Consider the following 20,208-nt stretch of genomic DNA (forward strand, 5'->3'; position numbering starts at 1 on the left):
CCACTGCATTCACTCGGGATCCATTTCACAATGCTGCATTGAATCCACAGCATTGATTCTTGATGCATGGAATCCACTTCTTCCAATTGGTATCAATTACACAATGCTGCAGGGAATCCAATGCATTCAATCGGTATCCATTGCAGCATGCTGCATGGATTCCACTGCATCCAACCTGGATACACTGCCCCAGGCTGCATGCAATCCACTGCATTCACGCGTGATGCATTTCACAACACAGCATGGAATCGACTGCATTCAATCATTCCGCATGGAATCCAGTGCATTCAATCAGGATCCATTGGGCCATGCTGCATGGAGGCCACTGCATTAAATCGAGATACAATGCACCACTCTGCATAGAATCCACTGCATTAAATCATGCTTCATGGAATCCCCTGCATTCAATCGGGATCCGTTGGGCCACACTGCATGGAATCCACGGCATTCACTCAGTATCCATTGCAGCATGCTGCATGGATTCCACTGCATCCAACCTGGATACATTGCCCCACGCTGCATGCAATCCACTGCGTTCACTCGGGATGCATTGCACAACGCTGCATGGAATCCAGTGCATTCAATCATGCCACATGGAATCCACAGCATTAAAACAGGATCCATTGGGCCAAGCTGCATGCAATCCACTGTATTCACTCTGGATGCATTTCACACTGCTGCATGGAATCCAGTGCATTCAGTCACACTGCATGGAATCCATTGCATTGAATCGGTATCAATTACATCAAGCGGCATCGAATACATTTCAATAATCGAGATACATTGCACCACTCTGCATAGAATCCACTGCATTCAATAATGCTGCATGGGATCCCCTGCATTCAATCAGGTACCTTTGGGCCACATTGCGTGAATCCTCTGAATTCCATCAGGATCCATTGCACAATGCTGCATGGAATATACGGCATTCAATTGGGATACATTCGCCACACTGCATGGAATCAACTGCATTCAATCACGCTGCATGGATTCCACTTCATTCACTCGGGATGCATTTCACAACGCTGCATCGGATCCAGTGCATTCAATCATGCTGCATGGAATCCACTGCATTCAATCGGGATCCATTGGGCCACACTGCAAGGAATCCACTGCATTCACTCTGGATGCATTTCACACTGCTTCATTGAATCCACTGCATTGAATCTTGATGCATGGAATCCACTGCATTCAATTGGTATCAATTACACCAAGCTGCATGGAATCCGCTTCATTCAATGGAGATACATTGCACCACTCTGATTAGAATCTCCTGCATTCAATCACGCTGCATGGAATCCACTGCATTCACTCGGGATCCATTTCACAATGCTGCATTGAATCCACTGCATTGAATCTTGATGCATGGAATCCACTGCTCAATTGGTATCAATTACACAATTCTGCAGGGAATCCACTGCATTCAATCGGTATCTGTTGCAGCATGCTGCATGGATTCCACTGCATGCAACCTGGATACATTGCCCCACGCTGCATGCAATCCACTGCATTCACTCTGGATGTATTTCACAACGCTGCATGCAATCCACTGCATTCACTCTGGATGTATTTCACAACGCTGCATGGAATCCAGTGCATTCAATCATTCCGCATGTAATTCAGTGCATCAATCAAGACCAATTGGGCCATGCTGCATGGAATCCACTGCATTCAATCAGGATCCATTGCGCCATGCTGCATGGAAGCCACTGCATTCAATCGGGATCCATTGGGCTACACTGCATGGAATCCACTGCATTCAGTCAGGATCCATTGTGCCAAGCTGCATGCAACCCACTGCATTCACTCTGGATGCATTTTGCAACGCTGCATGGAATCCAGTGCATTCAATCACACTGCATGGAATCCATGCATTCAATTGATATCAATTACACCAAGCTGCATGGAATCCACTTCATTCAATCGAGATACAATGCACCACTCTGCATTGAATCCACTACATTCAATCATGCTTCATGGAATCCACTCCATTCAATCGGGATCCATTGGGCCACACTGCATGGACTCCACTGCATTCACTCGGGATCCATTTCACAACGCTGCATTGAATCCACAGCATTGATTCTTGATGCATGGAATCCACTTCTTCCAATTGGTATCAATTACACAATGCTGCAGGGAATCCAATGCATTCAATCGGTATCCATTGCAGCATGCTGCATGGATTCCACTGCATCCAACCTGGATACACTGCCCCAGGCTGCATGCAATCCACTGCATTCACGCGTGATGCATTTCACAACGCAGCATGGAATCGACTGCATTCAATCATTCCGCATGGAATCCAGTGCATTCAATCAGGATCCATTGGGCCATGCTGCATGGAGGCCACTGCATTAAATCGAGATACAATGCACCACTCTGCATAGAATCCACTGCATTAAATCATGCTTCATGGAATCCCCTGCATTCAATCGGGATCCGTTGGGCCACACTGCATGGAATCCACGGCATTCACTCAGTATCCATTGCAGCATGCTGCATGGATTCCACTGCATCCAACCTGGATACATTGCCCCACGCTGCATGCAATCCACTGCGTTCATTCGTGGTGCATTGCACAACGCTGCATGGAATCCAGTGCATTCAATCATGCCACATGGAATCCACAGCATTAAAACAGGATCCATTGGGCCAAGCTGCATGCAATCCACTGCATTCACTCTGGATGCATTTCACACTGCTGCATGGAATCCAGTGCATTCAGTCACACTGCATGGAATCCATTCCATTGAATCGGTATCAATTACATCAAGCGGCATCGCATACATTTCAATAATCGAGATACATTGCACCACTCTGCATAGAATCCACTGCATTCAATAATGCTGCATGGGATCCCCTGCATTCAATCAGGTACCTTTGGGCCACATTGCGTGAATCCTCTGCATTCCATCGGGATCCATTGCACAATGCTGCATGGAATATACAGCATTCAATTGGGATACATTCGCCACACTGCATGGAATCAACTGCATTCAATCACGCTGCATGGATTCCACTTCATTCACTCGGGATGCATTTCACAACGCTGCATCGGATCCAGTGCATTCAATCATGCTTCATGGAATCCACTGCATCCAATCGGAATCCATTGGGCCACACTGCAAGGAATCCACTGCATTCACTCTGGATGCATTTCACACTGCTTCATTGAATCCACTGCATTGAATCTTGATGCATGGAATCCACTGCATTCAATTGGTATCAATTACACCAAGCTGCATGGAATCCGCTTCATTCAATGGAGATACATTGCACCACTCTGATTAGAATCCACTGCATTCAATCGGGATCCATTGGGCCACACTGCATGGAATCCACTGCATTCACTCGGGATCCATTTCACAACGCTGCATGGAATCCTCTGCATTGAATCTTGATGCATGGAATCCACTGCTCAATTGGTATCAATTACACAATTCTGCAGGGAATCCACTGCATTCAATCGGTATCCATTGCCACATGCTGCATGGATTCCACTGCATGCAACCTGGATACATTGCCCCACGCTGCATGCAATCCACTGCATTCACTCTGGATGTATTTCACAACGCTGCATGGAATCCAGTGCATTCAATCATTCCGCATGTAATTCAGTGCATCAATCAAGACCAATTGGGCCATGCTGCATGGAATCCACTGCATTCAATCTGGATCCATTGGGCCATGCTGCATGGAAGCAACTGCATTCAATCGGGATACATTGGGCCATGCTGCTTGGAAGCAACTGCATTCAATCGGGATACATTGCACTACGCTGCATGGAATCCACTGCATTCAATCTGGATCCATTGGGCCAAGCTGCATGCAATCCACTGCATTCACTCCGGATGCATTTCACACTGCTGCATGGAATCCAGTGCATTCAATCACACTGCATGGAATCCACTGCATTCAATCGGTATCAATTACACCAAGCTGCATGGAATCCACCTCATTCAACTGAGATATACTACAGCACTCTGCATAGAATCCACTGCATTCAATAATGCTGCATGGAATTCACTGCATTCAATCGGGATCCGTTGGGCCACACTGCATGGAATCCACGGCATTCACTCAGTATCCATTGCAGCATGCTGCATGGATTCCACTGCATCCAACCTGGATACATTGCCCCACGCTGCATGAAATCCAATGCGTTCACTCGGGATGCATTTCACAACGCTGCATCGGATCCAGTGCATTCAATCATGCTGCATGGAATCCACTGCATTCAATCGGGATCCATTGGGCCACACTGCAAGGAATCCACTGCATTCACTCTGGATGCATTTCACACTGCTTCATTGAATCCACTGCATTGAATCTTGATGCATGGAATCCACTGCATTCAATTGGTATCAATTACACCAAGCTGCATGGAATCCGCTTCATTCAATGGAGATACATTGCACCACTCTGATTAGAATCCACTGCATTCAATCACGCTGCATGGAATCCACAACATTCAATCGGGATCCATTTCACAATGCTGCATTGAATCCACTGCATTGAATCTTGATGCATGGAATCCACTGCTCAATTGGTATCAATTACACAATTCTGCAGGGAATCCACTGCATTCAATCGGTATCTGTTGCAGCATTCTGCATGGATTCCACTGCATGCAACCTGGATACATTGCCCCACGCTGCATGCAATCCACTGCATTCACTCTGGATGTATTTCACAACGCTGCATGCAATCCACTGCATTCACTCTGGATGTATTTCACAACGCTGCATGGAATCCAGTGCATTCAATCATTCCGCATGTAATTCAGTGCATCAATCAAGACCAATTGGGCCATGCTGCATGGAATCCACTGCATTCAATCAGGATCCATTGCGCCATGCTGCATGGAAGCCACTGCATTCAATCGGGATCCATTGGGCTACACTGCATGGAATCCACTGCATTCAATCAGGATCCATTGTGCCAAGCTGCATGCAATCCACTGCATTCACTCCGGATGCATTTCACACTGCTGCATGGAGTCCAGTGCATTCAATCACACTGCATGGAATCCACTGCATTCAATCGGTATCAATTACACCAAGCTGCATGGAATCCACTTCATTCAATCCAGATACATTGCACCACTCTGCATAGAATCCACTGCATTCAATCACACTGCATGGAATCCACTCCATTCAATCGGGATCCATTGGGCCACACTGCATGGACTCCACTGCATTCACTCGGGATCCATTTCACAACGCTGGATGGAAACCACTGCATTGAATCTTGATGCATGGAATCCACGGCCTTAAATTGTTATCAATTACACAATGCTGCATGGATTCCACTGCATGCAACCTGGTATCCATTGCAGCATGCTGCATGGATTCCACTGCATGCAACCTGGATACATTACCCCCTGCTGCATGCAATCCAATGCATTCAATCTGGATCCATTGTGCTACGCTGCAATGAATCCACTGCATTCCATCGGGATCCATTTGGCCAAGCTGCATGTAATCCACTGCATTCACTCTGGATGAATTTCGCAATGCTGCATAGAATACAGTGCATTCAATCACACTGCATGGAATCCATGCATTCAATCGATATCAATTACACCAAGCTGCATGGAATCCACTTCATTCAATCGAGATACAATGCACCACTCTGCATTGAATCCACTACATTCAATCATGCTTCATGGAATCCACTCCATTCAATCGGGATCCATTGGGCCACACTGCATTGAATCCACTGCATTCACTCGGGATCCATTTCACAACGCTGCATTGAATCCACAGCATTGATTCTTGATGCATGGAATCCACTTCTTCCAATTGGTATCAATTACACAATGCTGCAGGGAATCCAATGCATTCACTCGGTATCCATTGCAGCATGCTGCATGGATTCCACTGCATCCAACCTGGATACACTGCCCCAGGCTGCATGCAATCCACTGCATTCACACGTGATGCATTTCACAACGCAGCATGGAATCGACTGCATTCAATCATTCCGCATGGAATCCAGTGCATTCAATCAGGATCCATTGGGCCATGCTGCATGGAGGCCACTGCATTAAATCGAGATACAATGCACCACTCTGCATAGAATCCACTGCATTAAATCGTGCTTCATGGAATCCCCTGCATTCAATCAGGTACCTTTGGGCCACATTGCGTGAATCCTCTGCATTCCATCGGGATCCATTGCACAATGCTGCATGGAATATACAGCATTCAATTGGGATACATTCGCCACACTGCATGGAATCAACTGCATTCAATCACGCTGCATGGATTCCACTTCATTCACTCGGGATGCATTTCACAACGCTGCATCGGATCCAGTGCATTCAATCATGCTTCATGGAATCCACTGCATTCAATCGGAATCCATTGGGCCACACTGCAAGGAATCCACTGCATTCACTCTGGATGCATTTCACACTGCTTCATTGAATCCACTGCATTGAATCTTGATGCATGGAATCCACTGCATTCAATTGGTATCAATTACACCAAGCTGCATGGAATCCGCTTCATTCAATGGAGATACATTGCACCACTCTGATTAGAATCCACTGCATTCAATCGGGATCCATTGGGCCACACTGCATGGAATCCACTGCATTCACTCGGGATCCATTTCACAACGCTGCATGGAATCCACTGCATTGAATCTTGATGCATGGAATCCACCGCTCAATTGGTATCAATTACACAATTCTGCAGGGAATCCACTGCATTCAATCGGTATCCATTGCAGCATGCTGCATGGATTCCACTGCATGCAACCTGGATACATTGCCCCACGCTGCATGCAATCCACTGCATTCACTCTGGATGTCTTTCAAAACGCTGCATGGAATCCAGTGCATTCAATCATTCCGCATGTAATTCAGTGCATCAATCAAGACCAATTGGGCCATGCTGCATGGAATCCACTGCATTCAATCAGGATCCATTGGGCCATGCTTCATGGAAACCACTGCACTCAATCGGGATACATTGCACTACGCTGCATGGAATCCACTTCATTCAATCTGGATCCATTGGGCCAAGCTGCATGCAATCCACTGCATTCACTCCGGATGCATTTCACACTGCTGCATGGAATCCAGTGCATTCAATCACACTGCATGGAATCCATTGCATTCAATCGGTATCAATTACACCAAGCTGCATGGAATCCACCTCATTCAATTGAGATATACTACAGCACTCTGCAGAGAATCCACTGCATTCATTCGTGCTTCATGGAATTCACTGCATTCAATCGGGATCCATTGGGCCACACTGCATGGAATCCACTGCATTCACTCGGGATCCATTGCACAAAGCTGCATTGAATCCACAGCATTGAATCTTGATGCATGGTATCCACTGCATTCAATTGGTATCAATTTCACAATGCTGCAGGGAATCCACTGCATTCAATTTGTGTCCATTGCAGCATGCTGCATGGATTCCACTGCATCCAACCTGGATACATTGCCCCACGCTGCATGCAATCCACTGCATTCCCTCTGGATGCATTTCACACTGCTCCATGGAATCCAGTGCATTCACTCACACTGCATGGAATCCACTGCATTTAATCGGTATCAGTTACACCAAGCTGCATAGAATCCACTTCATTCCCTCGAGATACATTGCACCACTCTGCATAGAATCCACTGCATTCAATCTCGCTGCTTGGAATCCACTGCATTCAATCGCGATCCATGGGCCACACTGCATGGAATCCACTGCATTCACTCTGGATCCATTTCACAACGCTGCATTGAATCCACTGCATTGAATCTTGATGCATGGAATCCACTACATTCAATTGGTATCAATTACATAAGGCTGCAGGGAATCCACTGCATTCAATCGGTATCCGTTGCAGCATGCTGCATGGATTCCCCTGCATCCAACCTGGATACACTGCCCCACGCTGCATGTAATCCACTGCATTCACTCGGGATGCATTTCACAACGCTGCATGGAATCGAGTGCATTCAATCATGCCACATGGAATCCAGTGCATTCAATCAGGATCCATTGGGCCATGCTGCATGGAATCCACTGCATTCAATCAGGATCTATTAGGCCATGCTGCATGGAAGCCACTGCATTCAATCGTGTCCATTGTGGTACGCTGCATGGATTCCACTGCATTCAATCGGGATCTATTTGGCCAAGCTGCATGCAATCCACTGCAGTCACTCTGGATGCATTTCACACTGCTGAATGGAATCCAGTGCATTCAATCATACTGCATGGATCCCACTGCATTCAATCGGTATAATTACACCAAGCTGCATTAATCCACTTCATTCAATCGAGATACAATGCACCACTCTGCATTGAATCCACTGCATTGAAACACGCAGCATGGAATCCACTGAATTCAATCTGGTTCCATTGGGCCACACTGCATGGGATCCACTGCATTCAATCAGGTACCATTGGGCCACGTTGCATGGAACCCACAGCATTCCATTGGGATCCATTGCACCATGCTGCATGGAATATACCCCATTCAAGACGGATACATTTGCCAAAATTCATGGAATCCACTACATTCACTCGAGATGCATTTCACAACACTGCATTGAATCCACTGCATTCAATCGGGATCTATTACCCCACGCCTCATGCAACCCACTGCATTCACTCTGGATGCATTTCACACTGCTTCATTGAATCCACTGCATTGAATCTTGATGCATGGATTGGTATCAATTACACCAAGCTGCATGGAATCCGCTTCATTCAATGGAGATACATTGCACCACTCTGATTAGAATCCACTGCATTCAATCACGCTGCATGGAATCCACTGCATTCAATCGGGATCCATTGGGCCACACTGCATGGAATCCACTGCATTCACTCGGGATCCATTTCACAACGCTGCATGGAATCCACTGCATTGAATCTTGATGCATGGAATCCACTGCTCAATTGGTATCAATTACACAATTCTGCAGGGAATCCACTGCATTCAATCGGTATCCATTGCCACATGCTGCATGGATTCCACTGCATGCAACCTGGATACATTGCCCCACGCTGCATGCAATCCACTGCATTCACTCTGGATGTCTTTCACAACGCTGCATGGAATCCAGTGCATTCAATCATTCCGCATGTAATTCAGTGCATCAATCAAGACCAATTGGGCCATGCTGCATGGAATCCACTGCATTCAATCTGGATCCATTGGGCCATGCTGCATGGAAGCAACTGCATTCAATCGTGATACATTGCACTACGCTGCATGGAATCCACTGCATTCAATCTGGATCCATTGGGCCAAGCTGCATGCAATCCACTGCATTCACTCCGGATGCATTTCACACTGCTGCATGGAATCCAGTGCATTCAATCACACTGCATGGAATCCATTGCATTCAATCGGTATCAATTACACCAAGCTGCATGGAATCCACCTCATTCAACTGAGATATACTACAGCACTCTGCATAGAATCCACTGCATTCAATCGTGCTTCATGGAATTCACTGCATTCAATCGGGATCCGTTGGGCCACACTGCATGGAATCCACGGCATTCACTCAGTATCCATTGCAGCATGCTGCATGGATTCCACTGCATCCAACCTGGATATATTGCCCCACGCTGCATGCAATCCACTGCGTTCACTCGGGATGCATTTCACAACGCTGCATGGAATCCAGTGCATTCAATCATGCCACATGGAATCCACAGCATTAAAACAGGATCCATTGGGCCAAGCTGCATGCAATCCACTGTATTCACTCTGGATGCATTTCACACTGCTGCATGGAATCCAGTGCATTCAGTCACACTGCATGGAATCCATTGCATTGAATCGGTATCAATTACATCAAGCGGCATCGAATACATTTCAATAATCGAGATACATTGCACCACTCTGCATAGAATCCACTGCATTCAATAATGCTGCATGGGATCCCCTGCATTCAATCAGGTACCTTTGGGCCACATTGCGTGAATCCTCTGCATTCCATCAGGATCCATTGCACAATGCTGCATGGAATATACGGCATTCAATTGGGATACATTCGCCACACTGCATGGAATCAACTGCATTCAATCACGCTGCATGGATTCCACTTCATTCACTCGGGATGCATTTCACAATGCTGCATCGGATCCAGTGCATTCAATCATGCTGCATGGAATCCACTGCATTCAATCGGGATCCATTGGGCCACACTGCAAGGAATCCACTGCATTCACTCTGGATGCATTTCACACTGCTTCATTGAATCCACTGCATTGAATCTTGATGCATGGAATCCACTGCATTCAATTGGTATCAATTACACCAAGCTGCATGGAATCCGCTTCATTCAATGGAGATACATTGCACCACTCTGATTAGAATCCACTGCATTCAATCACGCTGCATGGAATCCACTGCATTCAATCGGGATCCATTTCACAATGCTGCATTGAATCCACTGCATTGAATCTTGATGCATGGAATCCACTGCTCAATTGGTATCAATTACACAATTCTGCAGGGAATCCACTGCATTCAATCGGTATCTGTTGCAGCATGCTGCATGGATTCCACTGCATGCAACCTGGATACATTGCCCCACGCTGCATGCAATCCACTGCATTCACTCTGGATGTATTTCACAATGCTGCATGCAATCCACTGCATTCACTCTGGATGTATTTCACAAAGCTGCATGGAATCCAGTGCATTCAATCATTCCGCATGTAATTCAGTGCATCAATCAAGACCAATTGGGCCATGCTGCATGGAATCCACTGCATTCAATCAGGATCCATTGCGCCATGCTGCATGGAAGCCACTGCATTCAATCGGGATCCATTGGGCTACACTGCATGGAATCCACTGCATTCAATCAGGATCCATTGTGCCAAGCTGCATGCAATCCACTGCATTCACTCCGGATGCATTTCACACTGCTGCATGGAGTCCAGTGCATTCAATCACACTGCATGGAATCCATTGCATTCAATCGGTATCAATTACACCAAGCTGCATGGAATCCACTTCATTCAATCGAGATACATTGCACCACTCTGCATAGAATCCACTGCATTCAATCACACTGCATGGAATCCACTCCATTCAATCGGGATCCATTGGGCCACACTGCATGGACTCCACTGCATTCACTCGGGATCCATTTCACAACGCTGGATGGAAACCACTGCATTGAATCTTGATGCATGGAATCCACGGCCTTAAATTGTTATCAATTACACAATGCTGCATGGATTCCACTGCATGCAACCTGGTATCCATTGCAGCATGCTGCATGGATTCCACTGCATGCAACCTGGATACATTACCCCCTGCTGCATGCAAATCAGTGCATTCAATCTGGATCCGTTGTGCTACGCTGCAATGAATCCACTGCATTCCATCGGGATCCATTTGGCCAAGCTGCATGTAATCCACTGCATTCACTCTGGATGAATTTCGCAATGCTGCATAGAATACAGTGCATTCAATCACACTGCATGGAATCCATGCATTCAATCGATATCAATTACACCAAGCTGCATGGAATCCACTTCATTCAATCTAGATACAATGCACCACTCTGCATTGAATCCACTACATTCAATCATGCTTCATGGAATCCACTCCATTCAATCGGGATCCATTGGGCCACACTGCATGGACTCCACTGCATTCACTCGGGATCCATTTCACAACGCTGCATTGAATCCACAGCATTGATTCTTGATGCATGGAATCCACTTCTTCCAATTGGTATCAATTACACAATGCTGCAGGGAATCCAATGCATTCAATCGGTATCCATTGCAGCATGCTGCATGGATTCCACTGCATCCAACCTGGATACACTGCCCCAGGCTGCATGCAATCCACTGCATTCACGCGTGATGCATTTCACAACGCAGCATGGAATCGACTGCATTCAATCATTCCGCATGGAATCCAGTGCATTCAATCAGGATCCATTGGGCCATGCTGCATGGAGGCCACTGCATTAAATCGAGATACAATGCACCACTCTGCATAGAATCCACTGCATTAAATCATGCTTCATGGAATCCCCTGCATTCAATCGGGATCCGTTGGGCCACACTGCATGGAATCCACGGCATTCACTCAGTATCCATTGCAGCATGCTGCATGGATTCCACTGCATCCAACCTGGATACATTGCCCCACGCTGCATGCAATCCACTGCGTTCACTCGTGGTGCATTGCACAACGCTGCATGGAATCCAGTGCATTCAATCATGCCACATGGAATCCACAGCATTAAAACAGGATCCATTGGGCCAAGCTGCATGCAATCCACTGTATTCACTCTGGATGCATTTCACACTGCTGCATGGAATCCAGTGCATTCAGTCACACTGCATGGAATCCATTGCATTGAATCGGTATCAATTACATCAAGCGGCATCGAATACATTTCAATAATCGAGATACATTGCACCACTCTGCATAGAATCCACTGCATTCAATAATGCTGCATGGGATCCCCTGCATTCAATCAGGTACCTTTGGGCCACATTGCGTGAATCCTCTGCATTCCATCAGGATCCATTGCACAATGCTGCATGGAATATACGGCATTCAATTGGGATACATTCGCCACACTGCATGGAATCAACTGCATTCAATCACGCTGCATGGATTCCACTTCATTCACTCGGGATGCATTTCACAATGCTGCATCGGATCCAGTGCATTCAATCATGCTGCATGGAATCCACTGCATTCAATCGGGATCCATTGGGCCACACTGCAAGGAATCCACTGCATTCACTCTGGATGCATTTCACACTGCTTCATTGAATCCACTGCATTGAATCTTGATGCATGGAATCCACTGCATTCAATTGGTATCAATTACACCAAGCTGCATGGAATCCGCTTCATTCAATGGAGATACATTGCACCACTCTGATTAGAATCCACTGCATTCAATCACGCTGCATGGAATCCACTGCATTCAATCGGGATCCATTTCACAATGCTGCATTGAATCCACTGCATTGAATCTTGATGCATGGAATCCACTGCTCAATTGGTATCAATTACACAATTCTGCAGGGAATCCACTGCATTCAATCGGTATCTGTTGCAGCATGCTGCATGGATTCCACTGCATGCAACCTGGATACATTGCCCCACGCTGCATGCAATCCACTGCATTCACTCTGGATGTATTTCACAACGCTGCATGCAATCCACTGCATTCTCTCTCTATGTATTTCACAAAGCTGCATGGAATCCAGTGCATTCAATCATTCCGCATGTAATTCAGTGCATCAATCAAGACCAATTGGGCCATGCTGCATGGAATCCACTGCATTCAATCAGGATCCATTGCGCCATGCTGCATGGAAGCCACTGCATTCAATCGGGATCCATTGGGCTACACTGCATGGAATCCACTGCATTCAATCAGGATCCATTGTGCCAAGCTGCATGCAATCCACTGCATTCACTCCGGATGCATTTCACACTGCTGCATGGAGTCCAGTGCATTCAATCACACTGCATGGAATCCACTGCATTCAATCGGTATCAATTACACCAAGCTGCATGGAATCCACTTCATTCAATCCAGATACATTGCACCACTCTGCATAGAATCCACTGCATTCAATCACACTGCATGGAATCCACTCCATTCAATCGGGATCCATTGGGCCACACTGCATGGACTCCACTGCATTCACTCGGGATCCATTTCACAACGCTGGATGGAAACCACTGCATTGAATCTTGATGCATGGAATCCACGGCCTTAAATTGTTATCAATTACACAATGCTGCATGGATTCCACTGCATGCAACCTGGTATCCATTGCAGCATGCTGCATGGATTCCACTGCATGCAACCTGGATACATTACCCCCTGCTGCATGCAATCCAGTGCATTCAATCTGGATCCATTGTGCTACGCTGCAATGAATCCACTGCATTCCATCGGGATCCATTTGGCCAAGCTGCATGAAATCCACTGCATTCACTCTGGATGAATTTCGCAATGCTGCATAGAATACAGTGCATTCAATCACACTGCATGGAATCCATGCATTCAATCGATATCAATTACACCAAGCTGCATGGAATCCACTTCATTCAATCGAGATACAATGCACCACTCTGCATTGAATCCACTACATTCAATCATGCTTCATGGAATCCACTCCATTCAATCGGGATCCATTGGGCCACACTGCATGGACTCCACTGCATTCACTCGGGATCCATTTCACAACGCTGCATTGAATCCACAGCATTGATTCTTGATGCATGGAATCCACTTCTTCCAATTGGTATCAATTACACAATGCTGCAGGGAATCCAATGCATTCAATCGGTATCCATTGCAGCATGCTGCATGGATTCCACTGCATCCAACCTGGATACACTGCCCCAGGCTGCATGCAATCCACTGCATTCACGCGTGATGCATTTCACAACGCAGCATGGAATCGACTGCATTCAATCATTCCGCATGGAATCCAGTGCATTCAATCAGGATCCATTGGGCCATGCTGCATGGAGGCCACTGCATTAAATCGAGATACAATGCACCACTCTGCATAGAATCCACTGCATTAAATCATGCTTCATGGAATCCCCTGCATTCAATCGGGATCCGTTGGGCCACACTGCATGGAATCCACGGCATTCACTCAGTATCCATTGCAGCATGCTGCATGGATTCCACTGCATCCAACCTGGATACATTGCCCCACGCTGCATGCAATCCACTGCGTTCACTCGTGGTGCATTGCACAACGCTGCATGGAATCCAGTGCATTCAATCATGCCACATGGAATCCACAGCATTAAAACAGGATCCATTGGGCCAAGCTGCATGCAATCCACTGTATTCACTCTGGATGCATTTCACACTGCTGCATGGAATCCAGTGCATTCAGTCACACTGCATGGAATCCATTGCATTGAATCGGTATCAATTACATCAAGCTGCATCGAATACATTTCAATAATCGAGATACATTGCACCACTCTGCATAGAATCCACTGCATTCAATAATGCTGCATGGGATCCCCTGCATTCAATCAGGTACCTTTGGGCCACATTGCGTGAATCCTCTGCATTCCATCAGGATCCATTGCACAATGCTGCATGGAATATACGGCATTCAATTGGGATACATTCGCCACACTGCATGGAATCAACTGCATTCAATCACGCTGCATGGATTCCACTTCATTCACTCGGGATGCATTTCACAACGCTGCATCGGATCCAGTGCATTCAATCATGCTGCATGGAATCCACTGCATTCAATCGGGATCCATTGGGCCACACTGCAAGGAATCCACTGCATTCACTCTGGATGCATTTCACACTGCTTCATTGAATCCACTGCATTGAATCTTGATGCATGGAATCCACTGCATTCAATTGGTATCAATTACACCAAGCTGCATGGAATCCGCTTCATTCAATGGAGATACATTGCACCACTCTGATTAGAATCCACTGCATTCAATCACGCTGCATGGAATCCACTGCATTCAATCGGGATCCATTGGGCCACACTGCATGGAATCCACTGCATTCACTCGGGATCCATTTCACAACGCTGCATGGAATCCACTTCATTGAATCTTGATGCATGGAATCCACTGCTCAATTGGTATCAATTACACAATTCTGCAGGGAATCCACTGCATTCAATCGGTATCCATTGCCGCATGCTGCATGGATTCCACTGCATGCAACCTGGATACATTGCCCCACGCTGCATGCAATCCACTGCATTCACTCTGGATGTCTTTCACAACGCTGCATGGAATCCAGTGCATTCAATCATTCCGCATGTAATTCAGTGCATCAATCAAGACCAATTGGGCCATGCTGCATGGAATCCACTGCATTCTATCAGGATCCATTGGGCCATGCTTCATGGAAACCACTGCACTCAATCGGGATACATTGCACTACGCTGCATGGAATCCACTTCATTCAATCTGGATCCATTGGGCCAAGCTGCATGCAATCCACTGCATTCACTCCGGATGCATTGCACACTGCTGCATGGAATCCAGTGCATTCAGTCACACTGCATGGAATCCATTGCATTCAATCGGTATCAATTACACCAAACTGCATGGAATCCACCTCATTCAATTGAGATATACTACAGCACTCTGCATAGAATCCACTGCATTCAATCGTGCTTCATGGAATTCACTGCATTCAATCGGGATCCATTGGGCCACACTGCATGGAATCCACTGCATTCACTCGGGATCCATTGCACAACGCTGCATTGAATCCACAGCATTGAATCTTGATGCATGGTATCCACTGCATTCAATTGGTATCAATTTCAGAATGCTGCAGGGAATCCACTGCATTCAATTTGTGTCCATTGCAGCATGCTGCATGGATTCCACTGCATCCAACCTGGATACATTGCCCCACGCTGCATGCAATCCACTGCATTCCCTCTGGATGCATTTCCCACTGCTCCATGGAATCCAGTGCATTCAATCACACTGCATGGAATCCACTGCATTCAATCGGTATCAGTTACACCAAGCTGCATAGAATCCACTTCATTCCATCGAGATACATTGCACCACTCTGCATAGAATCCACTGCATTCAATCACGCTGCTTGGAATCCACTGCATTCAATCGCGATCCATGGGCCACACTGCATGGAATCCACTGCATTCACTCTGGATCCATTTCACAACGCTGCATTGAATCCACTGCATTGAATCTTGATGCATGGAATCCACTGCATTCAATTGGTATCAATTACATAAGGCTGCAGGGAATCCACTGCATTCAATCGGTATCCGTTGCAGCATGCTGCATGGATTCCCCTGCATCCAACCTGGATACACTGCCCCACGCTGCATGTAATCCACTGCATTCACTCGGGATGCATTTCACAACGCTGCATGGAATCGAGTGCATTCAATCATGCCACATGGAATCCAGTGCATTCAATCAGGATCCATTGGGCCATGCTGCATGGAATCCACTGCATTCAATCAGGATCTATTAGGCCATGCTGCATGGAAGCCACTGCATTCAATCGTGTCCATTGTGGTACGCTGCATGGATTCCACTGCATTCAATCGGGATCTATTGGGCCAAGCTGCAGGCAATCCACTGCAGTCACTCTGGATGCATTTCACACTGCTGAATGGAATCCAGTGCATTCAATCATACTGCATGGATCCCACTGCATTCAATCGGTATCAATTACACCAAGCTGCAGTAATCCACTTCATTCAATCGAGATACAATGCACCACTCTGCATTGAATCCACTGCATTGAAACACGCAGCATGGAATCCACTGAATTCAATCTGGTTCCATTGGGCCACACTGCATGGGATCCACTGCATTCAATCAGGTACCATTGGGCCACGTTGCATGGAACCCACAGCATTCCATTGGGATCCATTGCACCATGCTGCATGGAATATACCCCATTCAAGACGGATACATTTGCCAAAATTCATGGAATCCACTACATTCACTCGAGATGCATTTCACATCACTGCATTGAATCCACTGCATTCAATCGGGATCTATTACCCCACGCCTCATGCAATCCACTGCATTCACTCGGAATGCATTTCACACTGCTGCATGGAATCCAGTGCATTCAATCACACTGCATGGAATCCACTGCATTCAATCGGTATCAATTACACCAAGCTGCATGGAATCCGCTTCATTCAATGGAGATACATTGCACCACTCTGCATAAAATCCACTGCATTCAATCTCGCTGCATGGAATCCACTGCATTCAATCGGGATCCATTGGGCCACACTGCATGGAATCCACTGCATTCACTCAGGATCCATTTCAAAACGCTGGATGGAAACCACTGCATTGAATCTTGATGCATGGAATCCACTGCATTCAATTGGTATCAATTACACAATGCTGCAGGGAATCCAATGCATTCAATCGGTATCCATTGCCACATGCAGCATGGATTCCACTGCATCCAACCTGGATACATTGCCCCAGGCTGCAGGCAATCCACTGCATTCACTCGGGATGCATTTCACAATGCTGCATGTAATCCAGTGCATTCAATCATGCCGCATGGAATCCACAGCATTAAAACAGGATCCATTTGGCCAAGCTGCATGCAATCCACTGTATTCACTCTGGATGCATTTCACACTGCTGCATGGAATCCAGTGCATTCAGTCACACTGCATGGAATCCATTGCATTGAATCGGTATCAATTACATCAAGCGGCATCGAATACATTTCAATAATCGAGATACATTGCACCACTCTGCATAGAATCCACTGCATTCAATAATGCTGCATGGGATCCCCTGCATTCAATCAGGTACCTTTGGGCCACATTGCGTGAATCCTCTGCATTCCATCGGGATCCATTGCACAATGCTGCATGGAATATACGGCATTCAATTGGGATACATTCGCCACACTGCATGGAATCAACTGCATTCAATCACGCTGCATGGATTCCACTTCATTCACTCGGGATGCATTTCACAACGCTGCATCGGATCCAGTGCATTCAATCATGCTTCATGGAATCCACTGCATTCAATCGGGATCCATTGGGCCACACTGCGAGGAATCCACTGCATTCACTCTGGATGCATTTCACACTGCTTCATTGAATCCACTGCATTGAATCTTGATGCATGGAATCCACTGCATTCAATTGGTATCAATTACACCAAGCTGCATGGAATCCGCTTCATTCAATGGAGATACATTGCACCACTCTGATTAGAATCCACTGCATTCAATCACGCTGCATGGAATCCACTGCATTCAATCGGGATCCATTGGGCCACACTGCATGGAATCCACTGCATTCACTCGGGATCCATTTCACAACGCTGCATGGAATCCACTGCATTGAATCTTGATGCATGGAAACCACTCCTCAATTGGTATCAATTACACAATTCTGCAGGGAATGCACTGCATTCAATCGGTATCCATTGCCGCATGCTGCATGGATTCCACTGCATCCAACCTGGATACATTGCCCCACACTGCATGCAATCCACTGCATTCACTCTGGATGTATTTCACAACGCTGCATGGAGTCAAGTGCATTCAATCACACTGCATGGAATCCACTGCATTCAATCTGTATCAGTTACTCCAAGCTGCATGGAATCTACTTCATTCAATCGAGATACATTGCACCACTCTGCATAGAATACACTGCATTCAGTCACGCTGCTTGGAATCCACTGCATTCCATCGGGATCCATTTCACAACGCTGCATTGAATCCACTGCATTGAATCTTGATGCATGGAATCCACTGCATTCAATTGGTATCAATTACATAAAGCTGCAGGGAATCCACTGCATTCAATCGGTATCCGTTGCAGCATGCTGCATGGATTCCACTGCATCCAACCTGGATACACTGCCCCACGCTGCATGTATTCCACTGCATTCAATCGGGATGTTTTTCACAACGATGAATGGAATCGAGTGCATTCAATCATGCCGCATGGAATCCAGTGCATTCAATCAGGATCCATTGGGCCATGCTGCATGGAATCCACTGCATTCAATCAGGTTCCATTGCGCCATGCTGAATGGAAGCCACTGCATTCAATCAGGATCCATTGTGCTACGCTGCATGGATTCCAGTGCATTCAATCAGGATTCATTGGGCCAAGCTGCATGCAATCCACTGCATTCACTCTGGATGCATTTCACACTGCTGCATGGAATCCAGTGCATTCAATCACACTGCATGGAATCCACTTCATTCAATCGGTATCAATTACACCAAGCTGCATAGAAGCCACTTCAATAATCGAGATACATTGCACCACTCTGCACAGAATCCACTGCATTCAATCCTTCCTCATGGATTCCACTGAATTCAATCGGGATCCACTGGGCGAAGCTGCATAAAATCTACTGCATTTACTCTGGATCCATTTCACAACGCTGCATTGACTCCACTGCATGGAATCCTGATTCATGGAATCCACTGCATTCAATTGGTATCAATTACACAATGCTGCAGGAAATCCACTGCATTCAATCGGGATGCATTTCACAACGCTGCATGGAATCCAGTGCATTCAATCATGCCGCATGATATCCACTGCATTCAATCAGGATCCATTCGGCCATGCTGCATGGAATCCACAGCATTCAATCAGGATCCATCGGGCCAAGCTGCATGCATTCCACTGCATTCACTCTGGATGCATT

Source organism: Sus scrofa, chromosome 13, assembly GCF_054392235.1.
Source record: "Sus scrofa isolate SSC_HxYL_T2T_F1_AM1 chromosome 13, Sscrofa_HxYL_maternal_Yorkshire_Landrace_v2.0, whole genome shotgun sequence".
Classification (NCBI taxonomy): domain Eukaryota; kingdom Metazoa; phylum Chordata; class Mammalia; order Artiodactyla; family Suidae; genus Sus; species Sus scrofa.